Consider the following 12,486-nt stretch of genomic DNA (forward strand, 5'->3'; position numbering starts at 1 on the left):
AGACTTGATTCTAGTATCAAGTGTTTTTTTAAAATGTCATAACATTACTTACACAATTATGAAAAGGCATTTTTTGATAAGTCATATATTTTATTTCGTCCGCCCGCTCTCTGATTAGTTGAGGCTTGAGGGGAGAAACACATACAAACAATATAGATGGCCTTATGCAAATGACACTTGGCATGCCAATCAAAAGGGATCTGGGTCACTGGGACCCGCCAAGTTTCACGGATCGAGTTACTTCGGCATGAGGAGCTTCATCGGACAAGTGAGACTTTGTCAAAATACATTGCTACTGGGCAATGAAAAAACGACAAGAAACTACTTTGATCAATTGAAAATATTTTTGACCAGGTTTTTTTACACGATCGTTGTCATCCAGATGAGGCAAGACGAACACAACGAAGAAAAACATTGTTGAAATCACCGATTGCCGTATATATTGTGAGAAATGCTATTTATAAACTGCAGATATACCGTACACCACAGGATAACGATTGGTGCCCCAACACATATTATGTTTCTTGTTCATTTACACTGCTCATATGCATTACGACAAACATATTTCGTTCTAGTCTAGAAATCTAGAACTATAATTTGTGTGTTGGATAAATCGTGGACATTCACACGGTATCATTTTATGAAGATGTGAATACGACATGGCAGGTAAGTTTTGAAACCAAAGATGAACGCGTTTGTTGAAAAGTCTTGGAATCGTTTGGTAGATATTTATATTACCATTAAAACTTACGTCCTTGTTGTCAAACGGCCCACGTGGGTGGGTGTTTACATGACGTCACCCGTTTACGCATTAACCAATGAAATCTATGTGTTTATGATGACGTCATATTGACCTGTCAGATCACTTGTATAAGCTCCGCCCACTAGAGTGCGGTAGTTACTACCGCAGATGGGGCTTTAAAGTGTAACACGCTCACTGTATCTATTTGTCCACTCAAGTGTTGGAGCGAATTAGGGGTATTGTTACCTGGATTTGATATATGTGGGCACATACCTGCACTGTTACCCTTGTTCCACGCCATTACACAATGACGTCAGAGGATGTATTACGGGTATATATAAATATCACAGTTAAAGAGAAAGTAGGATTTTAGTGAATACAACTTTGAGAAGAAAGAGAGGGCGGCCATTTTGTTGCAAAGAATGACAGCAGTGTGAAACATAGTTCAGCATACAACAGTTTATCATCGCCAGTAGGTAAGATCATTGTTTTATTTTGACTATGTGGACTCGTTATTCACGTATGGGTTCCGAGAAAACAATGTGCCTGTGTTATAAGATGTGTGAACCATATCATTGGATCCTACTTAAAGTGTCTCTCACATCTGAGGTAATTTCTTTTGATTCAAGATCACTTGGTATTTGACGTCGTAAAAAACAATTAAAAATTGTGTGATGTCGATAACTTAAAACGTATGAGGACATGTTTTCAATCATAAATTACATTTTATGAATAAAACTATATATCTTTTACACATGACCCCGTGACATGATATTAGTTTTAGCATTTGACTAATGTTGCTGATTTCCTATTTTCGTTTTGCCACGCTCAAGCCGGAAGTCATAAATCGATCGTGTAATATCGGAAACAGCCGAAATGCATGTTTGAAAGCCTGAGTCGGCGATTTTGTGTGCCCAAAGGAGACAACAAATATGGAATTAACCAACACGTTTTGTCTTTCTACATAGTGTTACGTGTCGATTCCCAAATGTCTACCCCGAAATCTGTACGTAAAATAACCTAGTGTGAAACCAACAAACAACCAACAAGTCGTATACTGATGATAGCGAAAGGGGCGTTCTGCCCCAGGTGCCCAGGTTCAACGCTAAAAATAGCTCGCCAGCTATCACCTGTGTAAACACTTGATTCTGAATGACTTAAAGCCCCATCTGCGGTAGTAACTACCGCACTCTAGTGGGTGGGGGTTATACAAGTGATCTGACAGGTCAATATGACGTCATGATAACACATACATTTCATTGGTTAATGCGTAAACGGGTGACGTCATGTAAACACCCACCCACGTGGGTCGTTTGACAACAAGGACGTAAGTTTTAATGGTAATATAAATATCTACCAAACGATTCCAAGACTTTTCAACACACGCGTACGTCTTTGGTTTCAAAACCTACCTGCCATGTCGTCTTCACATCTTCATAAAATGATACAGTGGAATATCCACGATTTATCCAACACAGTCCAACACAAATTATATTTCTATAGATCTCTGGACGAGAACGAAATACGTTTGTCGTGATGCATATGAGCAGTGTAAATGAACAAGAAACATAATATGTGTTGGGGCACCAATCGTTATCCTGTGATGTACGGTATATCTGCAGTTTATAAATAGCATTTCTCACAATATATACGGCAATCGGTGATTTCAACAATGTTTTTCTTCGTTGTGTTCATCTTGCCTCATCTGGAATCTGGATGACAACGATCGTGTAGAAAACATATTTTCAAGTGATAAAAGTAGTTTTTTGTCGTTTCCGTGACATTCTTTCATTGCCAAGTAGATCTAGCAATGTATTTTGGCAAAGTCACACTTGTCCGATAAAGCCCTTATGCTGAAGTAACTCGATCCGTGAAACTTGGCGGGTCCCAGTGACCCACATCCCTGTTGATTGGCATGCCAAGTGTCATTTGCATAAGGCCATCCATATTGTTTGTATGTGTTTCTCTCCTCAAGCCTAAACTAACCAGAGAGCGGGCGGACGAAATAAAATATATTACTTATAAAAAAATCTCTTTCAATAATTGTGTAAGTTATTTTATGACATTTAAAAAAAGTGTTTAACACTTGGTACTAGAATCTAGTCTATGAATTAAGTTATGATGTAGATCGATTCCCTTTGCTTCGGAAACGAATTTTTAATAAACAACGGAACAAAGATAAAGTTGACCTGGTTCTTTTATGACGGTGCAATGGTAAATCTAGTAGTATTTCTTTTATTAGATCGGTGCGCAATTTTCCACAGCGTCAGCAAAATTGAGACACGAAGACATATTATTTCACGTCGGGATGGAGATATAAATAATAAAATACGGACAGCCTCACAGACTTCGAAACGATGTTCAGATAAATATTAGTTCACATTAATTCTGTCATGTGAAAATGGGTTTTAACATTATTTTCATCAAGCTTACATTCAGGTCGCTGGCTACTTCGGCATTAACACATGTATATGTCTCGAAGCTCAAAGCAACAATGTTTCTCTCAGATACATTTTTCTCTCCATTCATGACGAACATCTGTCAAAATTTCAATGCCTCAACAATCTTCCTGGGCAGTTGAATTCAACGATGTAATACACACGGCCTCATTCACGGCGTCATCGCAAAAATTCCTTCCAAATACCCACCACGTGTTCAGGGTTACGACCTTTGGATAAATTAATAAATTAATTTGCATTTTTAGAAAAGATTTTTTTTCGTGAATATTATTATTAAAAACTATCCTGTACATGGTACTTTTGGATTGCACTGCGTATTTCTTTTATTACTTTCTAAAAAAAATTGTTTTCCCCTTTCTGACCACGCGATCTCCTAGCAACCACGCCCCATGAGCGCATCGAGTTGCTGCTTACAACTGTCAAGAACTTTGCAATTTCGCTTGTTTTCAATATGAGCAACAAAACATTTTCATGTGAAGCCTAATTTGACGAAGATTTGTTCGAGATATTCAGGGAGCCTTTGGTCATTTCGATTATGACATTGGTGACTTTATCGTGGAGAAAGTTCCAATTCAAGATGACATCATTCCGATTCACAACTCGAATCGACAAGATGGCGCCTCTCTTCCCGCCCTTGCAAGTGCAACAGAAACTTTGATAAATTCAGTGCCGATTCTTGGGATTAGTGAATCAATGTGACAGCTAGATTTCATTGTGGAACCAGATGAAGCCGAATATGTATGCTCACACTTCTTTTGTCAACCATGCGTGACACGGCACAGGCAATCGCAGTTGGGGAATGGTGCGGCCACCATGTTGCAGAAATTCGTGGATTTGAACACATTGCTTCTGGACTGAGCTAAATAAACGAAGTGTTTGGAGACATCGTAGATACTTGGACTTGAAGAAACGTAATTAAACGTTGCAGCAGATGAAGGATTTGTGTGGACAAAACGGGAAAGGGATCCCAGATTGTATTTCATAACTTGTGCGCGAAATGTATCCAAATACCCCGAACAAACATATACATGGGACAAGTGTGGATCTAATGATCAAACTCAGTTTTGTGTGTGAAAATTCTGTGAAAGAAAAGGAAATTCATAATTAAAGTTGTCTTGGAATATAATTATGTATTGGAGTTTTCGTTTATCGTAAGTACAATATTATCTGGATACGCCTTCTGTAGGTAAAAAAATCAAGTATATTTCGTTACTTATTTACCAGTTGCTTATGTGCATTGTTATGTTGATACACGTGACATATTCATCTATTGTAGTCAAGCTGAGAAATATTGGCGGAACTTCTGGTGCTTCAAATTAGGCCCCTTCTTAAACACTAGTTGAAAATCTGTGTAATAATTTAAGTTTTATGAATATAAACTGATTATTGTGTGGCACAAATCTAACTGTTGAATGCAAATGACCAAAACTAAACAAATATATGTAATTTTCGGATTGAACTGAAAGAATCGCGTCGTCAATTTCGTATTTAAGTATCGTTACGGTTACATTAACCGAAATTGATGTTCTGCTGCTGTTCTGCCGTAAAAATATGCAACACAATTCCCTTTGACCACAAATGCATTGAATGTGTCACATGTACATCTGACCATGTGCTTTGCTATTTATAGCGCTAACGTAAATAAGCTCCGCCCACTGTGATCGATGCAGACGCCAAACACGATCGATTCGATTTTTTATGATAAAACTACAGAAAATTTATTGACTTATATCTTAATATGGAGCCATTTATTGTATCCATGGTTTGTCATTCAAGTTGATACGAAGTTTGACGGTCAATGGTGGTCTTGTTCCCGTATGATTTTCAAAAAACCTCTCCCGACACTCGGTTGTGTTTACATTGTCAGTCATCGTTCGAAACTGAAACACCGCCACCTTGCGGGCTATTTATAGTCAGGGTGGGGCTTTAACCATATACAAACACTTATAACATGTTCAGGGCATGTCCACTATATCATGTGTTGGTGTACTCTCGTCAGACACAAAAAGTTATATCCGACCTTACTATAAAAAAACAAACAAACATTACAAATAATCACTTCGGTAGCAAGATAGTTTGTAAGAACTTAAATCTAAACTTTTTAATAAACATGAAACAGTTATATCAGCCTTGTCAAAGCCTTGTGGCTGGTGACCTTATCAGTATGGTATGCGTGGATAGCCTTTACGCATAACCACTGAGACCTGTGTTTGCATAAGCTGCTATCACAAAATGGCCATATATGATTGCAAGATGTGTTTGAATCGTATGAAACTGCAGAAGAGTTATCTTTGAATCATTGCGTTTTGTAACCGGTTTGAACTGAACCAACTACAGGCTATATAAAGATACAGATCTTGAGGCTGTGTCATTTCCTTTTGACATTTCTTAACGATTGAAGACCGAGATTGAAGTCTCTCAATAACACTTCGTTTGATTCATTTGGGAAAACACAACGTTCTAACATCTCAAGGTAATTTTTTTTTATAAGTATTGTTGGTTACATTGTAGAATTCTTCTTTCTTTCATAATTCTATGTGAAGTCATGAGGCAGATATAAATTATTTGTTGAATCTCGTTGGGTCAAGTCAGAGACCACTTTATTGTTGAACCATTCTGTCGCGTTTTGACAGTTGTGTACTACATTAACTACTTGAAAGTAAGATAATAATAAGGTATTTTTTTAAAATAATATCTACGATCATACAAATTATTTAGTAGGCGTAAAAGATAAAGTTATTCTCTCACATACTGTTTTTTAAAAAAAATCTTTCTTATTACATAGAATGAAAAGCAAGAAAGTATTTCTCAACAAAGGCCAGGTATATATACACAGTTGCTATATAACGTGCTTATCAATCCCAGGCCATGAATATAAACACAGTTGCTATATAACGTGCTTATCAATCCCAGGCCATGAATATAAACACAGTTGCTATGTAACGTGCTTATCAATCCCAGGCCAGGAATATTTACATATTTGCTATGTAACGTGCTTATCAATCCCAGGCCAGGACTATAAACACAGTTGCTATGTAACGTGCTTTTCAATCCCAGGCCAAGAATATATACACAGTTGCTATATAACGTACTTATCAATCCCAGTCCAGGAATTTAAACACAGTTGCTATATAACATCCTCATCAATCCCAGGCAAAGGATACTATTATACACAGTTGCTATATAACGTGCCTATCAATCCTAGGCCAGGAATAGCACGAGGAGCAGGAGGGGTGCTCTCCGTGTCTAGGAGGAATAGGAGGGGGTGCTCTCTGTGTCTGGGGGGGGGAGGAGCAGGAGGGGGTGCTAGCTTTGTCTGGGAGGAATCCCCACCTGTAGACCAGCATAGGTTACTGGGGACCAGTTCCAATCCGGAATCCCCACCCGTAGACCAGCATCGGCTACTGGGGACAATTGTAACCTGGAATCACCACCTGTAGACCAGCATATGTTACTGGGGTCCAATTGTAACCTGGAATCCCCAGCTGTAGACCAGCACAGGTTACTGGAGGCCAATTGTAACCTGGAATCCCTACCTGTAGACCAGCATATGTTACTGGGGTCCAATTCGAACCCAGATTCCCCACCTGTAGACCAGCATAGGTTACGGAGAACCAATTCTAACCTGGAATCCCCACCTGTAGACCAGCATAGGTTACTGGAAACCAGGTCTCAACTGGAATCCCCACCTGTAGACCAGCATAAGCTACTGGGGACCAATTGTAACCCTGAATCCCGACCTGTAGACCAGCATCGGCTACTGGGGCCCAGATCTAACCCGAAATCCCCAAAATGTAGACCAGCATAGGCTACTTGGGACCAGTTCTAACCCAGAATCCCCACCTGAAGACCAGCAGAGGTTACTAGGGACCAATTCTAACCTGGAACTCCCACCTGTAGATCAGCATAGGCTACTTGGGACCAGTTGTAACCCAGAATCCCCACCTGTAGACCAGCATCGGCTACTGGGGACCAATTGTAACCCTGAATCCCCACCTGTAGACCAGCATCGGCTACTGGGGCACAGATCTAACCCGGATTCCCAAAATTGTAGACCAGCATAGGTTACTAGGGACCAATGCTAACCTGGCACCCCCACCCGTAGACCAGCATAGGTTGCTGGGGATCAGTTCCAACCCGGAATCCCCACAATGTAGACCAACATAGGTTGCGGGGGACCAATTCTCACCCAGAATCTCCACCTGTAGACCAGCTTAGGTTTCGGGGAACCGAGATTACAATGTTATTTAGTTATATTTATGTGACCAGATTAATGGTAAACATTGACCTGAAGACAACGATGGCACGAAAACAGATGTATAAGCAGACTCAAACCATGCTAGACACCGACTCACTCACTCACTCACCTGTATGGAAGAAGCCTGCCTCTGCAATCACCTGTCTGTCCTGTAGTTCACTCCCTGGCAGTCTAGACACGGACTCACTCACTCACTCACCTGTATGGAAGAAGCCTGCCTCGACAATCACCTGTCTGTCCTGTAGTACACTCCCTGGCAGACTAGACACGGACTCACTCACTCACTCACCTGTATGGAAGAAGCCTGCCTGGACAATCACCTGTCTGTCCTGTAATACACTCCCTGGCAGTCTAGACACGGACTCACTCACTCACCTGTATAGAAGAAGCCTGCCTTCGCAATCACCTGTCTGTCCTGTAATACACTCCCTGGCAGTCTAGACAGGGACTCACTCACTCACTCACTCACCTGTATGGAAGAAGCCTTCCTCCGCAATCACCTGTCTGTCCTACAGTACACTCCCTGGCAGTCTAGTAACGGACTCACTCACTCACTCACCTGTGTGGAAGACGCCTGCCTCTGTAATCACCTGTCTGTCCTGTAGAACACTCCTTGGCAGTCTAGACATGGACTCACTCACTCACCTGTGTGGAAGACGCCTGCCTCTGTAATCAACTGTCTGTCCTGTAGAACACTCCCTGGCAGTCTAGTAACGGACTCACTCACTCACTCACCTGTATGGAAGACGCCTTCCTCCGCAATCACCTGTCTATCCTGTAATACACTCCCTGGCAGTCTAGACATGGACTCACTCACTCACCTGTATAGAAGAAGCCTGCCTCTGTAATCACCTGTCTGTCTTGTAGTACAGTCCCTGGCAGTCTAGACACGCACTCACTCACTCACTCACCTGTATAGCAGAAGCCTGCCTCTGCAATCACCTGGCTGTCCTGCAGTACACTCTCTGGCAGTCTAGACACGGACTTATCATACGCCCGAAACCAAACGCTCTCCATGTGAACAAGCGACCTTGGTCTTGCCGCCTGCCGTGTTGGCATGGGAACATTTCCCACTTCCCTACCCAGCAGGAATGGGCAGTCGGGGAAGTGGGTTCTGTGTTCTGTTTCTGGGTCATCATTTCTGGCCAACTCTTGAGGATTTCGTTACAAAAGACGCACCTCACTCTGTCACTCGGTCCGATATAATAAAACCCCGTCTTGGCGAGTCGCTGGGGGTTGACTGCGGAGGCTAGAAGCCAGTGTTCAAATGTCTGGAGCCGAGCTGCTTCTGAGTGCAGTTGTTTAATTTGTCAAATGTTCATCTTTTCAAACTTCCTCTGAATGAAACATCTTCTCCCCCATGAGGTTCTTTGGGCTAGCTGAACATGATGTAAAATGTTCTTCTCTCTGCAATAAAAACATGAAACGTGGTAGCAAGATTATCAGTGACATCTGTGATCAAGTTCCTTGTAATAAATAAAAGTTGTAACTAGAAACTAGCCACATTTACAGTTCAAAACCACAACATATGCTTTTGCTATTTTTCAACGTGTGCCAGTGTGAAGGTCAGAAGCAATAAACTCCCATACTCAGTTCAGTATCAAGTTGTCTGACTGGCCAGATGCCGCTGTCTTGGCTGATTTCTGTGTGTTGTGTATCCATTCCACCCCAGAAACAACATGGTTGATAGCTGGGTGTTGTGCATCTATTCAACCCAGAAACAACATGGATGACAGCTGGGTGTTGTGCATCTATTCCACCCCAGAAACAACATGGCTGATAGCTGGGTGTTGTGTATCCATTCCACCCAGAAACAACATGGTTGACAGCTTGGTGGTGTGCATCTATTCCAACCCTGTAACAGCACGACTGATAGCTGGGTGCTGTTCATCTATTCCACCCCAGAAACAACATGGCTGATAGCTGGGTGTTGTGTATCCATTCCACCCAGAAACAACATGGTTGACAGCTTGGTGGTGTGCATCTATGTGAACGTTTCTATTAATGTCAGTCACTGTCCTGATTATCTACCGGTCACTTTGATGTTGAATTGCCGAGTTCAGCGTTAAACAAATACAATTTACAACCAAACTAGGAGGGAGGATCTTAATGTTGTTACACTTTCTGAGGATTGATTGAACTACTGGTGTTTGATTGTTAGGCTGATTCACATCATAGGGAATGAAAATAACCATTAGTAGGTTGGAAATATAGTCTAGTAGTGGTGATCTTCTCAAAACTGTGAAAGATTTCTAGATTTTCTTTATGTTTGCACCTGTTATCTTTGTTGATACCATATTGTCATTTATAGCTAAAATTGTTAGAATTATTATTAAAACCACCCACCTGGCCGCCACTGTAACTTGATAATGCCCTCATATCGCTTGACAACGGACCATTATCACGCCGGTTGTTAGGTGACGTCATATTGTGACGTTATCTGGTTTGTTCTTTGACGTTTCCATATTTGTAAACATTGGTCACTGACATTCGTATTGTGTTGATTGCAGTAAATGTTTCAAAACCGATATTGTTTTTGTTTTTTTTATTTGATAACCAATTCTATCCGTTTAAGCTATAATAACAGTAACGCCATTTTTCAGGGCATTATCATTTGCAGAAGCCCTCGGTCTTTTCAACTGTCGTCCTTAGTTGGGATGGAAGACCTCGGGCCTCGGGCTCTCGTTATCGAGAGGATATATCTGTGGATGATAAAAAGATGTGTTATTTAGTCTTAGGTACGACATCATGTATCGTCAGTACAATGATATAGTTAGGAAACGGTGTCCCATCACATCAACAAGTATCGCCATATTACGAAAAGGGGATTCCCCGAGCATTACATTGTGACAACACTCTGTGTGAGACCAGCTCTCACACAAACCTAAACTGGGATTACTGCATACATTCATTCATGTGCTTAATGTTCACTTACACAATAACCCAGTGAAGATGTTGCAAATACATCCCTGTGGTCACTGGTTCAACAAAACTGACACCCCAGCGACCCATTCGTGACCAAACGTCTCATTCCGTGACAAGCAACCCTGTGGCGGATTAAGCCGAGTAGACTGAGCTCCTGGCTACTTAAATGCGTAGGCATCGTCAACTTGTGCCAAGCCTATATTGTGATATGAGAGACGGGGCCCAGCTTAAGACTGAAAGCGCTCGGCTTGCGTCGCGTAAACAGTGGAACCAGTTTATGAACCGATCCTAAGCTGGTTCCCGGCTCCTTATGCGCGTCGTCAACTTGCGCAAATTGACAGACGGGACGGTCACGGGACCCAGGTTCAGCTTAGTGTCTAAACTCCAGACCTCGGTTAAATGTAGCATGTAATGTAGAGGAATTTAAATGATTGTTCACCAACTGAACTGGTTCAACTTTTCAATTTGGTTTGCGCAACAAGCCGAGCACTTAAATAGCTTGTTCATTTTGATATACGGTCACTCATATCATGCAAGTGCAATCTCAAGAAAATCAGATCTCAGTGCTCGCAATAGACAGTATTTTAAAGAGATAGCATTCTAGCGCTGGTATGCATTCTAGCACGAAAGTGTATATGCATCGTTTTATCATCCAAAACTGGCTCCCACAGGAGATATCGCTTGGATGAGATCAAGCGATATTTACACTGTATATATCGCTGCAATGAAATGCATCACAATGCTTTGCAGACCACTGTGACGTCACTGGTTACCATGACATCACAATCAAATGACATCACTGATGGCTCTGCTACTGAAAGCTGTTAGCAGTACTTTTTACACTGTCTACAAATTGAAAAAGTTGGAAGAATGATGGTGGATAATAAATAAAATCTCACCCTCGTGACCATTGATATCAAATATATCAACACTTGTTGACAAAAGTGCCAAACATCCTCGACTTTTATCAACTCGTGTTGATATATTTGATATCAAGAGACACTTGGGTGAGATTCTCTATATACAACCTTAAAATATTTGACAGTAAGATAGTTCCAATATTGTGTTATGGGGCTGACGATTGGGGAACTTCATTCAACAACTAAAATAAAGTATACGGCCATATTCCGCAAAACCTTTCTCAGATTTAATAAGAAATACCCCTAATGTTGCAGGGGTGGTTCATTACGAAAAATGACAAGCTGCGGTTGTGTTTGTTGAGGTGACATTTATTCCATTATCAATAAATTCCTCAATTAATCACCCTGTAATAAAGTATATCATTATATACTATACATAGAATAGCGCTAGCATTTAAAGATACGGCTGCAAATTAATTATTTCCTAGTTTGAGCAGTCACATTAATACATACATGCAACGCATACAGTTACACATCACTAGTTCGTTGTAGATAACTTATATAAATACAATTTACCGAATTTTCAAATAGTAATACATATATTAAATGTATCTTATCATAAGTGAATATATCAGAATAGAACATATAAATTCATTCATAAGTACATACATTATGACAACCATTTCCTTAAATTATAGAAAACCAACTTCTAATTCAATCCTTACATTCAAAACTCCCAATCAAATCAATATTTTACATAATTGATAACATATTCAAATGATAAGTTAGAATTCTAGTTAGGAAAGATAATGTAAACAACTAACCTGAACTATATGTAGTCCATGACTTGTCAGAGTTATAATAAGCAGAGTGAATAAAAAGTGTGCAAATGTTAGGGAGGAAAGCTGTAGTTAGATAATGTTAATCAGCTAGGAAGCTGAAAGCTATTGTATTGACAAGCTAGAGAATTAGTGACAAAGGGACAGGAATAGACTAACCTGTCCACCCTTCGATAAATTGGACCAACCGCTTGGACTCTTAACCCAAGCACATCCATTTTGTACTACAACTAATGAAGATATATACAACTACTTGAAATGAAAAAAAATAATAAAAAAAAATAATTAAAACTATATTCCTTAAAACTATACATATAATATCCTGTTACATATTTCCTCCCCCAGGGAAATGATGTCCTCATCATTTTCCGGCAATGATGCTGAGAAGTGCGTCCTGGGCCTT

The 12,486-nt window shown here is 40.5% G+C and overlaps 1 protein-coding gene across 23 annotated transcripts in view; it reads left to right on the forward strand.

Moving 5' to 3' along the window:
• The first annotated feature begins 892 nt into the window (after positions 1-892).
• The window catches only part of LOC139474859 (protein mono-ADP-ribosyltransferase PARP15-like), a 72,444-nt gene continuing 60,850 nt past the window's right edge, over positions 893-12,486 (forward strand). For 21 of the 23 annotated variants that reach the window (XM_071258023.1, XM_071258027.1, XM_071258028.1 and 18 more), the window contains exon 1: positions 894-1,218. The gene's annotated coding sequence lies outside the window, so the exon portion shown is untranslated. Of the gene's footprint in view, positions 1,219-12,486 lie in introns of all 23 variants that reach the window. The other 2 variants (XM_071258036.1, XM_071258015.1) reach the window with 2 other exon arrangements.

This window comes from Haliotis cracherodii, unplaced genomic scaffold (assembly GCF_022045235.1).
Source record: "Haliotis cracherodii isolate W230 unplaced genomic scaffold, xgHalCrac1.p SCAF_3, whole genome shotgun sequence".
Lineage (NCBI taxonomy): Eukaryota > Metazoa > Mollusca > Gastropoda > Lepetellida > Haliotidae > Haliotis > Haliotis cracherodii.